The sequence below is a fragment of the Cygnus olor genome, chromosome 2 (genome assembly GCF_009769625.2).
Source record: "Cygnus olor isolate bCygOlo1 chromosome 2, bCygOlo1.pri.v2, whole genome shotgun sequence".
NCBI lineage: Eukaryota > Metazoa > Chordata > Aves > Anseriformes > Anatidae > Cygnus > Cygnus olor.
The window spans coordinates 105,540,218-105,563,178 of NC_049170.1; the positions used below are offsets into that span (position 1 = coordinate 105,540,218).

The 22,961-nt window shown below is 37.1% G+C and overlaps 1 protein-coding gene and 1 long non-coding RNA gene across 6 annotated transcripts in view; one reads left to right on the forward strand and one right to left on the reverse strand.

The window, feature by feature from the left end:
- GNAL (G protein subunit alpha L) overlaps nt 1–22,961 on the reverse strand; it is a 197,419-nt gene that overhangs the window by 63,339 nt on the left and 111,119 nt on the right. The window lies entirely within an intron of this gene.
- On the forward strand, nt 9,239–11,835 carry LOC121066465. The gene is made up of 3 exons (XR_005817787.1): nt 9,239–9,741; nt 11,166–11,227; nt 11,689–11,835. It is a non-coding gene; the product is annotated as an uncharacterized LOC121066465 (long non-coding RNA).

Here is a 22,961-nt window from a genome sequence, read left to right on the forward strand (position 1 = left end):
CTTCCAAACCGAATTGTTAAAGGTACGTGTCAACTTAAACACAGAAGTTGTCTGCAACCTCTCAACACCTTAACACAGCTACTAAATCACCAAAGACCTCTGGTCAGTCACAAATTTGCTAAACTTAACAAAATACTTCACTTTTCCACAGTTCTAGTTAGCTATGTGTAAAACGGGTGCAGCAGCACCACTACTCACTTCATAACCCCGTTGGTAAATATCTTAAATTTCTCGAATTGTCTGTTTGCCAGTGCCTCGTGCCCACCTTGTTAGGATTAAAAACTCTCAAAAAAACCCACAAAGTTCCTAGCAAAATATCTTGGCAGCACAGTAACTTTACTCTTCCTCTGCAAGGGTATCCTATCTTGAATCCCACCTCTGTGGTGTACCATGAGAGGTAACGCTGTGCTCCTCAGGAACCTCTCGTGAGCTGCTGGTGTTCTCAGGCACAGCACAAGAAGCTCGTACTGAAAAGTTTTAGTTAAGCTTTGAACATTGTTAGGGAGGTCCTGATTAACCAATGACATTTATTTTTTTTCTTTCTTTCCCCCAATTATATACAGAGAGAAAAATCCATTCTTTCAGAAGTTTTTGAGCTTTGGAGAAAAGGAGATGCTAAAGCAGGCATGAAAAATCTTCACCAGAAAGTCTTGGAAGAAAAGAGGAATCACCACTGGAGACTGGCAGATGCTTATACTGCCCTTGGAATTATTTCTTCATCGTGATGAGGACATGTTTATTTTGTCTTTGTTATTCTAACAACTTATGTAATGATTGTTTAAAACACTGCAGATCCACCTTTTGAAGTTAGGCTGTGGCTATTATAAACTCTCTGTTCCTGCAGCAGAAAGAAAGCAAAAACAAGCTCAAGAAAGGACAAGTTATCAAACTAAATAAATAGGACACAATGGACAAATGTAAAAGAGAAAGCTGCTGCAAGAAAAAGAAAAGAATTGGCAAAACAAGTGGAGCAAAGTCAAAATGATAAACATCAGAAAATGTGGAACACATTTCTAATTTGAAGCTTCTGCTGGGTTGATATTTAGCTCATTAACTGAATGCATTTGTTTGCTGGCACCTTCGTCTAAACAAAGGCATTGCCTTTTCACTGGAAAGAAGGTGCTCTGGGTAAGCAGCAGGGTCCCAGGGCAAGAGGACTCAGCTGTCCCTCCCGCTCGGATGGGTGTGTGTGTGGCAGAGCACAACCTCAGCGCTCCCTCCCGGAGGGGTTTCCTTGCTGCCGACCCCGGGGACCAAGCATGGTGCTGCCTTCCCCTCCTCGCCATGCACCAGCACCACCGGTGGTGGGCGTTCCCATACCCGAGGGGAACTGCTCCTGCATCTAAAAAATGGCTCCATTCAGCCCTACAGGATGGGGGTGGGAAGAGGTCAGGGATGCTAGCATGAAAGCTTCCTTTCCTACAGGGTGGTATGAATTGAGAGATGGCTGCAGTCGTAAATAAGTACATAAATAAACAAATGAAATTCAATAGCTACAGCAGTTTCTGACTTCACTTCTGTTTTTACATCCTTTATACAAGCTTTATTTACTCTTAAAAACTCTTCTGGAAAAGAGGCAATCTTCTGGTGAAAATAACACAGCTTCTAAGCCCCTACAAATATGCTGTAAATACATGGCTTCCATATAATATGCTTCAAATATTGCCACCTGACCATTATATCTCAAAGCAGTCTATTTAAAACGACTTCCAGACTTTTAGTCCAAAGCAAATCCTATAAAACAGAGCAAATATACTTACCTCATTAAAATGTACCGATCTACTGCAGAGGAGTACACTTGCCTGCAAATTGCCTCCCACACAGCTACCCAATCCTTCTTTCCCAGGTGACTAAAGCTTTCCAGAAAAATCCTGCTTCATTTCAAGACACCAAGTACCATGATCCAACTTTTCACACTCGTTTTAACCCTTTTCTCTTCTCTAAGTTCTTCAGCACTTTTTTCCTCCTCAGCTGCTGAAGGCTCTCACTGCACACACAAGCGATCAGGATGATGCTGATGCATGCCAAGAATTTATCTGCTCTGCCTGGACCCAACCTGCTCTCTGTCCCAGGACAACATCCACTCAGAGCAGCGGCCACATTTGGCAACACCTGTCCTGGGTCATTCAAAGGACAGAGCCACCAGATTCGTTCCAGCTGATAAAAGAAGATGGGCTAAAGCTTTTTGATTAGCATTTCTGGGGAACAACACATAAAATATTACCTTCGGTTAGTATAAAACAAATAAGATTTTACAAGTAAATTGTGACCATAGCATCTTAGATTATGAGATGTCCAAACTAAGATATTCTTAAGGGTGCTGGCTTCTACAAAACAGCTATTTAGAAGTTTCTAGAAGTCAAGAGTCAGGTCCTTTAAGAAACCTCAGCTGGAACATAAGAAAACGGCGACATGGAAGATCACTAGGGACATCTGATGCACTCGGTTTGCAAATACATGCGGCTGACCTCTATCAGATCAAAGTCACCAAGATCTACCAAAAATATTTAGCATACCAAAGAGAACCAGGAATAACGTACTATGACTGAAAGCAGAAAAACACCTACATCGTGACATGTCTATGAAAACAAAAGAAAACAGAAGAGAGTTGTTCCATCTGAACTCTTCCTTAGAGACAGAGACATACAAATATTTGCACCTATTAATATACATATAAAATAAACCCATACATATATATATTTGATACAGTATTCTAATTAGAGCATTAGAGAAGCAAATGATGATGCCTAGGGTATCATGAACTACAAGACTCATTAATTACAGGTACTTTTTTACTTTGCGCACTTTAATTTACACCAGTCACCTACAAATTTACAGCAATCATCAGGCCATACAAACACCTAAATTTTGATGTGATCAGAATGAAGATGTGATACACAATACCTCAAATATTAACTAATAAAAAATTATCTGGAAAATTTCCACCCTTTCCCAGACTCCAAAAAACTCACCCCCACATTTCTGAGCTTCTTTCTCACTTGCATATCATTTTTGCTATATATAAACATTCACACATCATCTGAAAATCATGAAGTGACGTAAACAGGTTATGATTCCTTTTTTTTATTTTTCAAAATAAAGTAAGTTTAAGAAACACCCTGAGCTGATGTCACTGACAGAAACAGTATCATATTTTTACTACATTCTAAAAAGGTGTTGAAGAAGTATTTCTGCTTACCCAGTTCTGAGGACACTTTTAGATTGAAAAAAAATGGGGGGAATATCTTCCTATACAAAACATTCTAAGAAACCAATACAGATAACAAATGCAGATGCACTACAGCTAAGTCTCAAAGCACTATTTTTCAACTTTGTCCTACCAGAAGTTACAGCATGTTCTTGAGATTTATTTTCCTTATTTTGGAAATAAACTTATTTATTGGTAGGTTACCTTAGAAACCTCCTCCTTATAACTCCCACAAAAAATTTTCAAGTAGATAAAAAATGGAATTGTTTCACTTTTCAGCTGCCTAAATGAGGAATAAATATTAGTGAAGATTAAACAATGACATATCTTCACAAACAATTCTTTACATATTTTGAAAACAGAACTTTTCATCTAATTGCTTTACAAACCACATAAGTTCAGGCAAGGTCAGTAATACAATTTTTATTCTATTAAGATTCCTTCCTGTCTTACTTCCAGATGGAGCATAGATTTAATAGCTATCCTGATGTCACCTTTCAGTCTCCCAGAAACTGGGATGTGGAAGACTCCACTATATTTTCCACTCCACATATTTCCTCTGTTAATATCTTGTAAACCTGGTGAGATCAACAGGAAATAAGATCGATTTCCCTCGAACCAAAACCCATGCTCTTATTTTCCTAGCTTCAGGTCTAAGATGCAAGGTAATTTCTCATCTAAAATATAGATTAAACCTGTCTGATCAGCGTGACAACAAGTGCAACCGAAGTAGCAAACATTACAGGCTTTCATAGTTCAGCCACTGCGCGTGTGAAATGAAGTTGCCACTTTGGTTCTTAATTCCAGCTACTACTTCTCTTTTTGAGGTGCTTAACTACAGAAAACCCAAACCAGGTGACTCATTACCAGTTCCCATCCCAACCTCCCCCAGACACGAGCAGCACAAGGTGACTCCTGCTGCCCGTCCCTACCAAACGGAGCCTACCCCGGTTGGTGCTGCTCAAGGTGTGGGGCAGAAGGCGTGCTGGCCGTCACAGTCCCTGCACTGTCCTGGTCTCCTGACGCTGCCCTTCTGACCCACCAGCTGTGGGAAGGGTTTGGGGAATGGAGTGACAACCAATGGACAACCATATTACTTATTTTGGATGTAAAAGGTGATACCATAGGGATGACGCCCTATGGAGTCAAATTAAGGTCGCTTAGGCAAGCTACAGTTGGGTTTGCTACGTGTGAAGCACTTGGCTCTGCAGTCCAAACCAAATCTTTCCAACCATCCTTGTCTATGTATCTGAGGTCAGAATGGAACCGGTCCCTTCAGCACTAAGCAGGCAGCAGGATGCTGTGCTGTAACAGGGAGGACGGGCTTCAAGATGGTGTGGGAGAGATGACTAGCCCAGCACTCTCTCCGTTTCCCCAAGAGTTGTGAGGAAGCCCTTTTCCATGCTGAGCCTGTGGGAAGACGACGGGAACCCCGTCCTTGGGGAGGGAAAACTCAGTCGAGCTCCATAATGCTTGGGTAATTATGGCCATATCCATGCCATAATCCATGGCAGCCATAATCCATGGCTGCTGGGGTTGTCGCAGCAGTCGTCTGCCGCCACTCCAGTGGCAACAGATGCCATAAATCAGATTAGCGCATTGGTATTAGGTTTGTTTTTTTTCAGCGTAAGCCATGTGAATTATCAGAAGAAGAACAGCAATTTTAAAAAGTTTGTATTTCAGCCAAGTGAAACCTAGAGAAAGAAAAAGCGACTTTTGCAGCTCCAAAACTCTCTGCAAGCCACTAACCTATATTCTCTTTCTGCAAAATACGCAGGTGAAAACAGTTTTCAGACACTCAGGTTAAGACAAGGGCGATTTAAATTTGAATTCCTGTACCCACCTGTTTCTGTTTTTTCTTTTTCCAAAAACTTTCTGTTTCTTTCTGTTTTTTGTTTTTTTTTTTTTCCCCTTGATATTCATTTTCCCATTAGTTAAAGGCTTGTGCATTTGGAGTCAAACTTTCAAAACACTGCTGTTCTGACTGGGTTGTGCTTGAAATTTAACTCTCTACGACGTAACTTAAGAATGAAGGGGAAAAAAAAAAGCAAGGAATTCTCTGTGTTTCTAAACACACATCCTGGCCATTAGAGAGCTAAAAATCTGCTTAAACAACCAAAAGGACTTTTCCCTTTGGAGGCTACTGATACACGTCGGATATTGCTACAGTCTTTCATCATGCTTATCTATATACACATCTCTTAATCTTTGAATAGGACAGGACTCTTAGTAGTTTCTTAATCTCTCAAAGTGTTTATATCACATACAGTTATCTTTCTGCAAGATATACATGACATCTCAACGTAATATAATCCAACAGCTAAGACTTCCTAGCATGTAGAGAAGAATAAATATATATTTTTTAAAGAACATACAGAATAAATGTAATAATGAAAACTTTCTGAATGAATAAGCTTGAAGGCGTAACAAACGGGGCTTCACATGAACGGTGAGAATCAGAAAAGGTACTTTAGGCAGTCAACACCATCTACCCCATGCAAGAAATGAAGCAGACAGTAGGGAGATGAGTTGAAGTGAAATAAACAACCTTTTACTACAATTTTTTTGAATAGTATTTATTTACATTGCCTGGGCTCTTCTCTGCTATGGATGCTACAGGACTGTATAGAAAAAAACACACAATAAAAATCTAAAAACTATCAGCATAATCTTATACTTAGAGGAGATGCATAGACAATCTTAATTTTTAGAGTCCAGCTTTACAACTTGAGTATAACAACCCAGTGTTTAACTGAGGCAGTTGTTAGCTGATGTTATGAGAAACCCACAATGGATGGTTAATTTGCCCCAGTGCCTCCAATTATAATTAGTTTGCTTGTGCCAAGTGTAGCAACTCATCTTCTATTAAAAATACTCATCACCCTCCAAAATTTACAAAAAGTAATTATAGATGTAGGAATAGAAAATTTTGAATGGACCTAATGCAGAAATTATGGGGCAAGGTACCAGGTAGAAGACCCAAGAGAGAAGGGAGCCTGTTCAGTTACCTCTTCCACAAACAAGCACAGTCCCTTGACAATTAGCTTCTTGTTTACGAGACAAAAGAGTTCCCTATGGCTCAGCCAGCCACTTCTTAATCCTTTATGAAATGCTCTGCTTAACAAGGGAACTGTTTTGCTACAGGTATAGAAAATGCAGCTGCTCAAACTCCGAATGTCCATAACAAAGACAGGCAAACAGAGTTACAATTTAAAAACAGAAGCAGAAGACATGACTTTAATTTTTCCAACAGCAGTGGCATCAAAACCTTCAATAGCATCCAAGCGATAGTGCGAGAAACACTTGAAACCACGTGAGAGTGGTCAACTGGCATGCAAAAACCATGCTTAACGGTGGGGTTCAGATCTTTCTTACGTACCAGCACTTACAGTAGGTTAATTATACAGAAACCTTTAGGGAAAGTATAACCTCCACCCCTGCAAGGTATTTTCTGTTGTAATTTGTGGGTGTGCAATAATCAATGCAATTCCTTTGAGAGTTAGTGACTCATTCTGATAGGCAAATCAGCAGTTTGGCCTCTAACCCTCCTCCAACACCTAAGTTTGGATCCATCTAAGAGAGGTAAAAAGTAATACATCCCAATCTACCTTCTTTCCCTGTTCACTCGAGTTGTTTTGCCTATTTTAGGATGCAGACAACAGCCTTGAAGCATGCTCAGCCTGCACTAAACTGCTGTTCATCAGAACTGAACATAGTAAAAACCTTGTGTTGGTGCACCTTAAGTTCCAAGAAAACAAAATCACTTTATTAACTTCTAGGAGAATCTTATCTAACTTGGAAGTGTAAGGAAAGAATCTTGGGAAATAAACAGCATTTATAAACATATAAAAGCACCATTTTCATGTAGCTACCACATACTGCTGCATCTAGAGAAAATTTATGATTGTGGAGCTACTTGACAGTGTTCAAAAACCAAGAGTGAAACAAAAACAGAACATTTTAAGTCCCTTCCTTGAACTATTTTTGTGACTTGACTTTTAAGCTTTTACCCTACACTACATTTCCAAGAAGTGTGTACAGTTAGGGCATCAGCCTGATTGCCTGAGCAGTTCTATTTCTGCCTTCTAGAAACACGTTCCATCTGCCATGATATTTTATAGAAATCAACAAGTTCACTTTCATAGATCACAGAACTCATCCACTAAATTTGAGAAATATATTAAAATACTTTTCATACTTAAATGTGTCAAAAGAGATGCTCTCAAACACTAAAAAAGGTCTGAGAATTCTTTAGATCATGCTAGCAAAAACAAAAATAAAATCATAATTTTGTGTTTTCACTACATCAATATTTAGAGGCCAGCACTGTGGGTAAGATAGGCTTTGAGGTTAAAAATGCATTAGAAGTCAAAGGGCAGTTCCATGTTTTTCCTTCACTACTTATTAAATACTAGCTTTTTTTTTTCTTTTAAAAAAGCTTTTATCATATTTAAAACAACCACCTCTGAATCAATCTTCTAGCTTCCATTTTAATTGTGTATTTTGACCTTCAAGTCTGCCATCATGAATCCTTGAACCACCTTGCCTACCTGCTATTTTGAGGGGAGTCATCAAGCTCTCTACAAAGGAAGGCAGGACAAATAATTTAAGCAAATTAGTTAGTGTATGTAATGCCTAAAAAAGGTGTTTTGCCAAGGATGCAAAGCTTATACATGGTCTTCTCTTTGAAGGTATTTTCTTCAACACAGAAAACCTTTCAGTACTGACTGAACAGAAGAATCAGAAATATGTTATGACTTTACAAACTTTGTAAGCAGGTAGTTTGTCACTGTGACCGAAACGCTGATTATACAGATTTCTTTGTAGGGCACTAACCTTTCAAACTCAAAAAATTACTGAAAAACATAATACAGGTGTTATATGTACTGGAAGATGTTTGCTTGCTGTTTATTGAAAACCTTAAAAGTGTTGCATAAGCCTATAGGTTTGGTATGTCAAAATTTGAATCTTCACCTCGTAATGTAAGAATAGTGAAGTCCATTCAGAGTAGAGGACAGCAAAGCAACCCAGAGTGGTTTTATTATCGCTTCTCTTTCTGTAATCATTTAGCTTCGAGGCCTGTGTGTAAAACACTGTAATGAACATGATACTTCAGTATCTTGTAAGTCAATAAGTTATAAGTTTACTTAGTGACCATGAACAAAGAATTCTGCAATTCCTTGATGAAGGGATTATGTCACTACTGCCATAAAACATCTATTATAAATTGGTAAACTTGAGGTTTTTCATACCAGGAAGTATTTTCAAGATTTTTTTTTTGAATACCAGGCAATAATAATAACTTACATTCTCTGACTAACATTTCAGGCTTAGATCTGAATCCTGTATGGTTTTAAATCTTGAGTAGCGTTGTATCTGATCACAGTTTCTATTAGCTGCATAGTAAGACAGCTGTCATTTTCATGCCACAATGCACTTCCACGAGAATCAGTACAAAAAATTGAGATCCTCTGGAGGATTATTATTTCAGTGAGCAGAGAAAATCGTGTAGTTAATTCCTGGCCGCTGTTTTGAAGATATGAAGCTAAATGTGTGGTTTGTCACCTTTGGAGGTGAGAACCCCAATGAAAGTTATTCCTGGGGTGCTCTCAGCACTTCTTGCAAATCTGTCTTGGTTTTCTTTACTCAGATGTTGGGAAAACCCCCAAGTCAGAACAGTGGATTACGAAGCTGAGGGAGTCAGCTCTGCAGTGTCCCCAGGCAGCTTGCCTGCCCTGCCCACAGGGAACCCCTGCTGGCTCAGTAAATACAGCTTCATAGTGAGGACAACCATCAAGCGAGCTGAAAAAACAGAAGCCTGAAGATTATTACCCTGACGGTATGAAAAGTTTCTACTCCTCACAGCTTCAACTGTTTTCCTTAAGCCAGTTTTGAAGGTCATACATCATGGAACTATTTCATCCTCCACTATGGACTTTATTATTTGTAAGTGATTTCCTACCAGACAAGTGGTTTGCAAGGACTGAGAACTCTCATTTCCTTTTATAGATTTGATTCGGAAATAAATGCTGGCAGCATCATGTGACTAGCGAGCACAACTTAAGCAACTCTCATAATTACATCAGAAAGTAATGGAAAACTCAGTCCACCGTTGCTAGATCTGTTTAGCCTCCTAGTCTTCCACATAAGTTTTATCTATATTCGTCAACTTCATCTCTCTTCTTTGGCACTTTTCCCTGCCTTCATCCATATGCAAAAGACTGACTAGTTTCATCAGCTACTTACTCATTGTGAAATACGTATAACAGCAGGAAAAGGAATTACAAAGCTTTATTAGATATCCCTGACTAAACTAAATTGAGTTTCAGCAAATGGATTTTTTTTTTTTAATTAACAACCACAAATGTAGATATCTGAATAAGAGATCCAAATGAAAAACTTTTTGTCTCTTCTATCTGACCTCTGTTGCTTTTAAGAACTATTTGGGGAAAAGACTATGGCTACAACTGTAGGAAATAGCAATTTAGACTACCTGAAAGCAATATACTTTGGAGCAACCCCATCATTTGAAGGTAAGTACTCACAATTTTCACAGAAGCAGAACTACTGCAATGTAACTTATTAGTCATTAAGACAATGGTTTCTTAGTAAAGCACTGAAAAAATAACACAAATTTGTAAAATTCTGGTCCACATTTTAAATAAATTTTCAAAAAACTCCTGTTGCCAACAGCCATGAATTCTAGTGCTGATGATCCCCAGAACTCAACCTTTTCAGATTAATTTAGAAGAAATTCAGCTATTTTATATATATTTATTTTTTATAGTATCCCATTACATGTAATATAGAAAGAATGTATATATAATAAAATTCCTGAGGCATCAAAACCTAAGTAATTTTTATTAGCCCATAAATATTCTTGCAACTCAAAAATAATGTCTTGCTCCACCTCCGAGGAGCCCAGAAGAACAGCGGGAAGTCAACAGAAACTTGTATCTATAGGAATATAAATTTATATCCGCGTCCATAGGAATATAGATAACCAAAGAAAATGAACAATTTGTTGATGGGAAATTCTGTTTTAATTTCAGAGCTGGAAGTTATGTGGGTAGAGCTGATTAGGATGCAGAAGTTTATGGGGTACCTGAAAATACTACTTTATATAGCCTAAGCTAGCATCTTTCTTTGCTTACCAGTCCTTTGTTTACTATTCACTGCAGGATTATTTCTCACTTCCAATGTAATTTAACATGAAAGCTGCTGATCAATATTGTAAACAGATGATTAGTGTCTTGTGACTGCCAAAGAACTGTTAATGAATCTCACTCAGCACATGATGTTGAAGCAAGGGCATCAAAAAATAATTGAATTGAATGAAATAATAAAAACAGGTAATTCCCTCACTTTAAAAGGCAAATATTACTACAGTTCCTTAAACAGAAAGAAATGATTCATGCTCATCTCAGAAATGGTAGGAAATAAATTTCTTCAGATTAATTAAAATCTGCAACTGCTATCAACTGAAGCATTGCCTACGGAATGAACCACAAAACTTCTGCGTTTGAAGTCGTTGTTGGATTACTCCTGCAGTAACTAGGGTAAAACCACCACGTAAGTCCCCATGAAGCCTCACAGCACCTTCTTCCCCAGCTTCCTTCAGGTATTGCTTGTGCCAAAGAGCCCATCAGGGCCACCACAACAGCAACAGCAAGATGGCTAGTTGTACATGAATAATGGGCTACACGGTGTAATATCTAACAGTAAAAATGTGAACTAGCAATATTTAATTGTTTTTTGGATCTGGACAGAAAACCTCAGGCAGATATGTGCAAACAGATAGGAATGCCTTGAAGCAATTCAGACAAGGACATTTTTTGCCTTCTGTTACAAAACCCAACAAACTGACTCAAAAACGAAACAGAGAAATAACTTTTTCAGCAGCAATCACTCAAAGTTTCTAGGAAAAATCCATTCTATAATTCATTCTTTCTTCCAGGTGAATGACTGAAAGAGAAAATATGGCTAGGACATGAAGGCATACAGGCAATTCCTGACTCTGTAAGTATCATTTGGAAGGATACTAAAAACAGGCGCATCGTTGAGTGCAGCCTTTATACCTGAGAACTGAAGGCAGGAAAATCATCAGTAGTTACTTTTAACTAAAGAAAGAAGTAACACCCAAACTTCGCTTTCTTTTTATGCAACCACAATCTGTTGTTTTTGATCCATAGCCTTTTCCATTTTCCAAGCTGAAATGAATTTCACTAGTTATGGGAAGAGCCTTCTTCATTATTCCTATCATAGATCTTTTCTGCAGTTAAACAAGAAAATGTACGTACACATCAGAAGTGAACGCTCAGTTTGTAAGATGAGGAAATTCAATTAAAACTTAGCTTTCACAATTTGCTTTCTACAAGAACATACTTTGAAGCTGTATTTACACTGCCATTAAAATAGGAACTAGATAATAAAGCCTTTTGCCTATTACCCTTTTGTTAGGATGCTATTTTTCCACACAGGAATCTTTACAAGAAGCTATAATAAAATGTAGATGAAGAGGAGAGAGCTCTTCAGGTCAAAATAATGATCCATCTAATGAAGTTCTGTGATTTTTCTATTCAAAACTAAAGGGCACCTGTATCCCTTATGTCAACTATGTTTTTTATGGCTCAGAAATAATTACAAAAATATAAGTTAAATCTTATCACTTTTTAGAAACTGGAAATCTGATAGAGAATAGGCATGCATTTTAATAAATTGGATCTTCAATGCACTGTATTTGTATGATTTATAGTTTCTTAATGTCTACAGTCAGTACCTAATAGGGAGCCCGGTCTTCAAGAGATGCATGGCTTCACACACAAAATGGCTCTACACCCAGCATGTGTAGGCCTCAGACCAGCAGCACACCTCTCACCTCTGCAGGGTGAGAAGACATTTTGCTTTTGTGCTCCTGAGGATGTACCGCAATGGGAGCTTGATGTTAATTTGAACCTTCAGATACTTTTATTATTTAAGTACATAAATCACAAGTGTTATGCAAGTGTTATGTCAGTCACAACAGATTACGCAACGCTTTTCAAGCGCTGACGTACTTGTGGTATAGGCTGTATCCTAAATGCTAGTGCTGTGTCAAGGCTAACACAGCGACCAAAAGGAACTACTCAATTCCACCCCAATTTCCTCTGGAGGAAAGTGCAACTTATTTTCTCGACAGTCTGCATACTGTTGAGTCCTGTAGACTAACATTTTGAAAATAGCCCCTGGACAAGTACCATCACTTGCTGGTCATGAGCAGCTTGGCAGAGTTGTCCCATCAGCATAGCTTCAGCAGACTGCCAGTACCCCCTGCACAATTACTTAGAGGCTAGTTAAATGCTGAGCTCCTAAAAGAACATTTTGATACAACAGAAGTCTTAGACTTCTGTTTATGGTGACTGACATGGACATCTATCAGTACTTTATTTCTGCATTTCTAGTACAGCAATCATACTGCCCAAGTTGATCAATGATAGCAGAATCTCCCCCCACCCCCAACCTCCCAAGATAAAATGTACTTGCACAAGGAAAACCTTAAAATAGCATAAACAAACATAGTTGTCTGTTGTCAATAACTGATCTACGATGGTATCTGTTTATTATATACTTGTAAATTACAAGTCATTGTCGACAGTCCCTTAACGTATAATTACAGTCTGGTTCATTACTAGAGTTATTTCTAATGGTACAAGCTAGTAAACTAAAAGATATATGTTATCAAGAGAATACTGAAAATTGCTTTTCCCTTTAGAAGCAAGTTACAAGATAAACATAAAAACATATCTGTTTCTACTCAGGTAAACTAACTAGCAGGATTCAAGAGCCACTTCAGTTTTTTTGGGAAAGCAACAGGCAGCCAGAGTATGAATTTTTTAATTTGCCACACTTTGGTTATACAAATTATAAAGTCTCTTTCTAAAATACTGTCAGAGTTTAGACAGCTAACTGAACCGACAATATAGTTCATCAAAAATGCTAAGTGGCTCATGTCAACTGGTTTCAGGTAAGTTGAATTACCTAAACATTTCCAAAAGGAAAATTGCATTAAGTTCCTAACGAAGGTACTATGGAGTATTATTAAATAGATGCAAACTTTGAAATAAAATGTACACCTTTGATATGTAACTCATCAACTATGTTGGCCTAATTACTACAAGAATAGAGTTTTTATGTGTTAAAAACAAAAACAAAAACCAGCAAAGGTGTAAACTGTTATTTTGCTTGGAGGGAGGGAAGAGTTGTGTATCATGAAATCTTGCTAGAATACCCCTGACTGGTGCCTGAGGAATTCATGCCTGCTAAATAACTGCAGCGTAAGAGCAAGAACCTTGTGTGAGCACAAATATTTGATATGAGTGAGTCTCTGACTGTTTAACTGCATAATTCAAAAAGAAAGCATGATTATGTGCTGGACAAATTCCTTTGGTCAGAATACACATCTATGCTACATGGATCCATCAACTAAGATACACTAGCAAGTACATATGAATTTAACTTAAGAGACAAGTGGAGACACTCCTGGAAGAAATTTGATTGATATCACATTTTCACATATTTTATGCTCCCTGTGACTAGAACAAAATGGTTAGTTGAACTTTTCAGTGAAATGGTGACATCTAACAACCTCCTCCATTAATCCTACAGAATTTTATATTTTAAGTATACAGCAAATTGTCCTTGTTAAATTTTAGTTCTCAAAATTTCTAGATTTGCAATCATAATCTACAATAAGCAAGTTTTAAATCTGTTATTAAATTTAATGCATTATCACTAATTTAAATCAAGAAGTTCCAATGGCAACTCTGAAAACAATTATAACATCCTTCTATATATGGAAAACTACTTTCTTTTAGTCCAGCATAAATCTGGTACATTCTAAAATGCAGAGTCAAACCTTTGGCTCGGAAACTTTCTGTTTGCAGATTTATAGCTGCATTAGCAACTCCCAAATGTAATTTACTACTATACCACACTGTATTCCCATGCAGCAGCTGTAAAGATAACTGCTCATAATGTTCTTAGCAGAATTAAAGATAAAATTTCCAGGAACTAAGTAAGAAAACCTACAGATTATCTAACGTACCTCACAGAAAACAGCTGCTATATCATCATATCATTAGATTACGTCATAAAATATAGAGGTATTCACATCCATCTTCCAGCTCCCTTGTTAAAACATTAAGTAAACAGATAAAACAAAGCATTTAAATCTGAAAATGTTTCCCTCGTCTTTTGCATACCGGTAGTCATCAAACCTTAATAAATATCTAACCAAAACAAACCACATTTTTAAATTTAGCACATGTATGATTAACATACCTATTTGCATATTAGCCTCCAATTGCTCTTCCAGAGCCAGGGTATTTAGTGTCAGCGCTAACATCTCAGAAGTCTTAGAAGAAAAATATGCACTTGATTTGTGGGTGGACTGAATTTTCCTTAAGAAGTTTCAGAAAAACCTGGCACCTCTTGTCTATTCCGGGTCTCCCACACTGTCATGCCCAAGCCAGAAGATGGCAGACAGGCTTTCCCCAGAGGCACATGCCCACTCTACGGTGTAAATACCCACAAGAAGCAACTCAGCCAGAATGTTCACCTCCTTCCCAAGGGCTGCTGCCCTGGGAGAGACAATGATCTGCACAGTCAACTTTGCAACAGCCTCCATCCTGGTGCAGAAGCCGAGCTGGGGCCAATGTGCCAAGTGAGATGGGGACACAACAGGGATGGGGTGTCCAAGCTTGGGCTAGGAATGACTGTGCCCAAGGGAAACACAGCCTGAAACATAAGGAGGAAGTATGCTTAGACTCGATTTAGAGTTGAAACCTTTAATTGGTTTAGAGATGAATCAAATACAACCATAACTAACAAGACAACTGATCCCATTCTCTTTGGCTTTGCAACAACTCAGACTTGTTAAAATGTATGAAGAAACAATCTTTTTTAATGAAAGTTAAATAACAAGTAATAACAAGTTCTGCACCAATACCTCATGGAAAAAAAACATTGTTTTCCATACACTTTACAAGGTATAAACTGTAATAACTTGTGTACACTTCCAAAATGAATCGAAAGTACAGGTCTCAAAGTATTTCAGTTGCAATGGAAGCTCTACATTAAATTCTTACGCTAACTTTTCAGATGGTTAAATTTATCTGGAATTATGTACCTTGTTTAAATCACTCATTGAGTCAAGGCAAGTAGAATCCCAATACATCTTTGCCAGCATATAGCCGAATCCTTTGCTGAAAGAGATACAGTATGCTTTTGCCTTTTCTTCAAGAATGTTATTTTCTGTTTTGGAGGCTTTCATTTATAAATTATTTCAAAAAATAAGTAGGCTTATTGTTATCTGGATCACCGCAGAAATGACAAAAAGAGGGGAAAGCTGGGTATTATTATTGACTTTATTAACTATTCTATCAGTGAACTGAAAATGACTACATATTCTGTCAATTCTGTTGCCCCATCTTATTTCTTCAGTTTCTGATCAGTTTGGACCATGCACTCTATACATTTGCCATACCATTGTTAGAATTTATTTATTGTTATTTTTAACACCTATTTTAGTATTTAACATTATTTAAATAATGTTGCTAAAAGTACAGCATACTACTGTAAATACCTGCTTATAGAGATTATTTGGATTGTATGACTACAGTCTTGATTGTACGAGAACTCTGGACAGAAATTATAGAAGGCCCTTTCAGAGTTTTCAACGTGAGTAGGTTAAGCATACTGCCGGATTTTGTACTATTTTTCGCAACTCAAGAGTAGTACAAATATGAACTGAGAATACTTCTGCCATACCCCTTGCCACTGACAGACTAATCCTTAAACCCAGCTTACAACCAACCTACCAAAAAGCAAAAACGCTCCCCAAAGCAACCAAACAAAACACGAAGGCTTCAGGTTTTCAATATGGAGAGATTTTCCTACTGACATGTGTCCCAATACAGCCAAACTGGCTCCGGTTGAGTACCAGAGGATCCTCAAGCAGATGCAATGGTATTTGGAATATAGATGTATGGCACAGGAATAGAAAAATTAGCAACATATTTGAGAGGCCAAATAAGAAAAGTTAATTCTAAATCAAAAGTACTAAAAATATATTTAGAATATCACCAAACCACAGCTATTTCATTAAGCTGGATTACTGGGCCTCCAAATTTGAATTTATCCCAAGATAACTAATATAGAAATTTTAAAAAGCCATGTAAATTACAAAAAAAAAATATAAAATACACATTGAATATGAGTTTGTGTGCAAACTTCCATGCAATAACCCTAATAAGCTTTACCTAAGCAAGTTTAAAATGTCGCGAAAATGGGTTTTGGAGATGATCTGGGATAACAAGTTCTCCCTATGAAATATTTTTTGTATTAAACTCTCTGTATATATTTGAGCCAGATTCCCCAAACCACTGAAACTATGGGTAACAGGCTAATGAAAGAGAACCGTAACATTTTAATTATGGAGTACTGGGACAAAAATAGATAGGTACTACCAAGGACAAATCAGTTTTTCTGACTGAAACATCCTGGGGAGTGGAAGATTGCCTAACTGGGGATTTTGCCTGTTAAAGGGGTAGAAACTGTAAAGGCACACTTCTTCTCCATGGCTACTTGAGGAAAAGGGTAGTACATATGTCAAAGAGATAAACCAAAATGGTAAATAGGACAGGCATTTCGGAGGAAAGATTTCTTTAACCTTACAAGCGTCTGACTTTGGCTCAGCAAATCCTTCAGACCAGAGACTAAGCTGAGGCAGGAACGTGCTCACTACAATTATATTTGTTTCCATGTCTGTTTCTTCTTTCCTTTTTTTATTTATTTTTAAAAGCTAAAGTACAGGTTTTGGGTAAAAATCTTCTTACACTTACATATATATTCTCTTTGAGAACCTGCCTAGATAAAGTGACTATACTCCAATTTATATCAGGTGCAGCACTCATCTCCCTTCAGGGAAGGAGAACATTTTGAAACAATGCTCAGGAGTGCATTTAAGTTTAGGTCCCACAATTAAACAGCAACAAAATTTTCAATCAGTGGCATGTTTGAACCGCTAGAACGCTTCATTTCTTTCACATTGCTAAAGCTCATCTAATATGATCTCGCCTACGAGTAATTAACACATCTTTTATACCACGTAGCAAATGGGCTCACACGATTAGCCAGTATTAATTGCTGAGTGTAGCTGCACAGCCTCTCAGGACTAGGGGCACAGGTGCCACTGCGTCCGATGCCCACAGGCAGATGGACTGGGGAGAGAGGCACAGATCCAGGTATACTCCTGAGAGAAAAACTCTGGTCTTCTAGTCTAGCTGTAGAAAATCACTGGAGGTCTTCCCCCTCTTCTTAACACGCCAGCTCTCAAGCAAAACATGTTTTTCAGCATGATTTTACTTGATGTACTACTAACATGAGGAATAGTTGGGAGGTTTTCTTTGTATTGTTTATTTATTTCACTATACAGCTGGGAGGAGAGGGAGAAGGGAGAGAATTTGGAGAGAAAGCAAACATTCCAAATAATCTGAATAAGTGACAAAACTCAAATAAATATTCCTAACAGCAAATAAAGCATTCTTAAGAGACACTTTTGAAACTTGAAGGGAAAAAGGTCAGCCTTAATAACCAATTTATTCATTTGATAAGAATTTACAACCATCACAACTTAACAAAAATGCTCTGACTGATGCTGTCTTGTGACTTCTGCGGTGTTCTTCAAAAAAGTATGAAAGGGTGGTTTTTAGTATTTTTTTCTGACATTCAAACATCTTTCTTTAATTTCTGAGGTCCCAAGGACCTCTCAATCAACAAAAATTTTAAATGTGGGAAGTATTTCACTTAAGCCATATTAGCGTGTGTAAATCACTCAAAATTTGTAGCAGATAGTTTAAAGAGCACCGTGACAATCAAGTAACAAAACCTGGCATAAAACTAGGCTTATAGATAGGTTGAAATGGCTGTAAGGCGTTTCAAATGATTTGAAATCAACTAAGTTTGGGATGAACAAATTGATGCTGTGTCCCACTGATGCTGACATATGATCTGAAAATGACCAGAAATTAAGAATTACTTCTTTAATCCTACACTTAATCGACATTCGGTTTGCACTCTGTCTCTTAGTGGACTTTCTTTAGTTCTAAATATTTTCTTTAGGAGAAAGACTTATAAATGCAATCATTTAAAAAAAGTTTACTTACATCTTTTGAAACTCATGGCTTACTATAAACTTTTCTTGAAATAGTGTGTTCTCATAAAATTGTTTAACAGCAGAAGAACTCTATTTTGCATCTAGTAAAATGAATCTTAGACTAAAATAATGTATCTATCAAGGTTCATAATCCCATAGTCTGGCCTGTTTTTAGCTAAACTTATCACTTGCAAGCTTCATACCCCTTTTCCCCATGTATCATCTAATGAAATGTTAATTCTAAAAATCCACTAATGCAATACTCATAGCAATTCACCTTTCCTGAGGCCAAAATATGTTCGACTCTCCACATGGTAAAACAACATGTGAAGTTTGCCAATATATTAGAACTTTACAGATTACGATTATTTTAAAACTTACCTGTTTTAAATGTTTTGCTGGATGAGAGCTCAATATCAGTAAGGCAAAGCAGTTTGATGTACATTTTGCAAAATGATAGAGAATAAATAATTTACAGAACATATTCTGATTTTGTTTTTAAATGAAGGGAAAAAAGGTGTAGGTTTGGTTATGATGACGTTGCGCAGATTTCAACAGTGAGATGTCAAGATGAAAACGAAAGAACAGCAAGAGACGAAAATTCAGAAAAAAAATCTATGCTGGAGTAAACACAGTGATTGAAAACTGCATTCTGCCTTCACACTTTTATGAATATCTGATTAACTTGGTAGAGTATGTCTCAACTCTGTTTTCTTGCTCATAAGGACAGGAGCAAATCTGCAACAATCAAAGTAGAGAAAAAAAAAACAACAACATTCCATGATTTCCAATATTCATCATGGAACTGAATCTTTCTTTTATGACTCAGCCTCCACTCCTATCCTAAGTATCCTGACGGAAACTAAGGGAAGAGAGCTAACAAGTGCCAAAGATTTGGTCTTTTGGAATTAGCATAGCCAATAAAATGAAAATGGCTGCTGGATCTTTGAGTTAGCAAGAAACTTACCTGTCTTTGTTGTTCTTCTATGGACAAGGAGCATAAAAAAGTATTATTACTTAAAGTGCTCTGGTTGAGAGGGACTGAAATATCTACATGCATTTCTGCCCTATAACTCTTAAGTGTTCTCTGTAAAGAACAAAATAAAACAAAACAAAACAAAACAGCAACAAACAGTAAATGTAGCTGCATTTAACATTTGGTTCCTGTAGTGTCCTGTCATCTTTGTCCTATTGGACAGCAGAATTTAGTTCATGTATTACAACGCATGCCCATTTTATCTTGATTGTGATTTAAGATGTTTACACTTCAACTAAGTGGATATTCTCTACTGTATTTTCCAATTTCACTGAAACAATTTAGGCATGTCCTTCTTTCCCCATTTCCAATTAAACAATAAAGCAAGTAAACAAAAAAGTATTGACAACCTATTGCAGAGATTTCTTCTAAAAAACTGGCAATACAGTTGAATAGAATTTATCAAGATTCAGGAGTTCTCAGCTTAAGGTTAACATTTTTCTTCTTAACCAAGATGTACTATATGTCTTCAAAAATAAGGGACGATACGAATGAATTGCTAAATTAAAAACAAAACAAAATGAAACACCCTAGCTGATCTGCAATATGTAACTTTTAAGTTGGTGAGAGTTGCTTCAAGTTTTTCTTCACTGATTCATAATAGTCTCTTATGTATTTGCTTTCCAACTTTTATCACCATTAGCCAAATTAAAAAATGATCCTTGGTTTTGTAGTACTAGAAATAACAGAAAATGACTTTACACAAGAGTCTGTGCTGCTGATCTTAAAAGCCCAAATATGCCTATTGTTTTGTTCCTCCTGCCAAATTTAATTTCACACTTAAAATACTAATTAAGATATATTCCTTAGTTATTTACCAATACATTCTTTTTCCTCATTTGACCCGCCACTTCAAAAGTTACCACTAATTAATACAAAATAAATCAAAAGTAAGCTGCTGCTATAAACCACATATTTCCGAATTTAGCAACACCACTACATGAGGTGAATGTAAGCAGTATCTTGATTTCTATAGATATATTTGCATAAAGACAAGGAAAACATTTTATAAAACGCTGACAGAATATTCAACCCAGGACTTATTTCTGCAATTCCTAATGGTTTTAAGTGAACCACACACATAACTGGAAAAATGCATTCTGTGGAATGTACACATGCTTACACAAGTAGATTGTTATGAACACTATCAGTAAGAATCACAATTTGCAAATGATTAAACTGCAGAGATAAATAGGAGGTTGATTTTTATAACTTGAATCTGGCTTTGCCCAAAAGGATTGATGAGGAGTTGTGACAAATGTCAACTAAATACGTGAATCCCCATTTTAGGAATCTATTTATTTCAACAAAATTCCTAAGAGATATTCCGTTTATAAGAATTAATATTTTCTACGGTCAAAGAATTTTGAGGCTATTCTTTATATAGAACATAACTTCTGTATTTTTATTCAGTTTCTCATGCAAGACTTACTTCAGACCTTATTTATGAAGTGGTTATACTTGGGGCTATGTTTTTCTTAAGATTCAGAAACAGAAATCCTCTGGTATTTTTTTTTTTGTATTATCCTATCTCACTGTGCCCTAGGTCCAACACTCATCCTCATCCTGAGAAATATATCATAATTCTTCCATATCACTGCATAGATGCTCCCTTGCTATTATAATTCTCTAATTTCTCTGTAAAAATCAAGCTCATGAGTCTTTTTTTCTCCTGCCCTTTACAGGTTATCTTAGCTAGTACAGTAATGTTTGTGAATATGGAATCATATATGGAAGTATGCAGCATGTAAATTATTACAAATCAGCCTAACACATCAACACCCAACCATGCAGCACAGCATCCAAGACTACACCCTTTTCAGTCCGAAGGCCCTGGTGCGTAGGCTATGATTAAGGGAACAAACTAGTTGAGGGTGAAAGTGTTTTCTAGTAAGTGAAATGGTAGACGAAGAGCATAGTATCTGACCTTGTTATTTCCTGGTTACTGTTCTCTGTGCTGAAGGGATAGGCATTTTAGAAACAACAGCTGAAGTGAGCTGAGACTGTCGGTTTTTAAGGGATTCAGATGATTTTTCCTTATAGTGTGACCTTCACTTTGTCTGGACAGTAAAATGACACAACACTATGAACTGGGGCTGTGTTTCTTCACTTTTTTTCAGGAGGAAACCTGTTTTATGAGATGTATGCTTAAAAAATAGTATGCATTCTTTATCTCAACATACATCAAGAGTTTAGCCTGTACTTACTACCCAGAACAGAGAAACAGTTCCTGCATATCCAGCAAGCTGGTGGTCCTGCTGGTCCCCTGGGGAAAGAGAGATCTTGCCTCACCCTCTGAGTGAAAACCAGGCAGAGCAGAAATCTGAATTTCCCAGGAGAATGCTCTGCCTGCCTGCCTGGGAAGTTCTCCTGGGCTGTGCGCTCAGCCAGTTTTATTAGGAAATGCTTTTCCATGTTTTGTTGGATTCTTGAAAAACTTCTGGTTTCAAAGAGTCAGCATTTACAGATGAAAGGGCTGCTGCCCTGAAAAATTACTGAGCATCTATATTTATAACGATTGCTGAGATTGTATTTATCAGTTTTGTAGTTTTCTCCTGAACTGAACAGTTAGCTATGTATTTCTTGGCTGTTAAACATGCCCTCCTCCCCTCCAAATTCATTTAGGATTTAAATAAGTAAGTTACTAAGAACTTTAAAATTTTATAGTTTCAAATAAACTGTAATTTCAAGAATGTGTATTCTTATGAAGTTGATGTATTTGTGACATTATAAAAATGAGGAGTATTACAACTTAAATATCAAATTTCCTCTTATGGAAATGGCTGCAAAATATAAACCTACAGAAGACACTCCAATGCAGGAAACAATCAAGGTGTATTAAAAATGACTAATCTGTTCTCTTTCATGATGTACCATTTAAGTAAAGATAAACCATAAAGGACTTAAATGATTAGAATATTTCAGTAAAATATACATTGTTTTTGCTGTTATAGTAAAGCAATATCTACAAAAGAATCACAATTTTCTCATTCTACAGGTATAAAATGTTTATTCTGGCTATGCTCAGCAATATTTTCTTTCCATTCTCAAAAGCCTGTGCAAATATTTGAGATTAAAGACTGAGTTTTATTTTATGTGGGCTACAGAATGCCGTTAATGACCTGGCAGAAGACCCCCTGAAACTGTACTAATGCATTCATCCTTTGGTTGCACTGAGGATCTAAGCAAAAGATTGCACCTGCCAAGGTGAGAGGGGCAACATATGAACGCTGTTCCTGGCTGGCAGGGATGGAAGCCATCAAACATGAAAGAAAACCCTTCTACATATTTGTCAATACTAATTCAAGCAGAAAATAATGTGTCATTTCAAAACACCACTTCAAAACTAGCGATGGCTGGCACATATGTAACATTACACCACAGTCCCATCTACACAGGATACATAGCAATAAAACCATTTCATGAAACTTGGTGCTTTAAGTTAACAGCACAGCAAGTCACTACTGCATTACTTTGTCATTCGTCCAGTATTGCCAAGATGGACACAGTTAAGCAAGATCCCT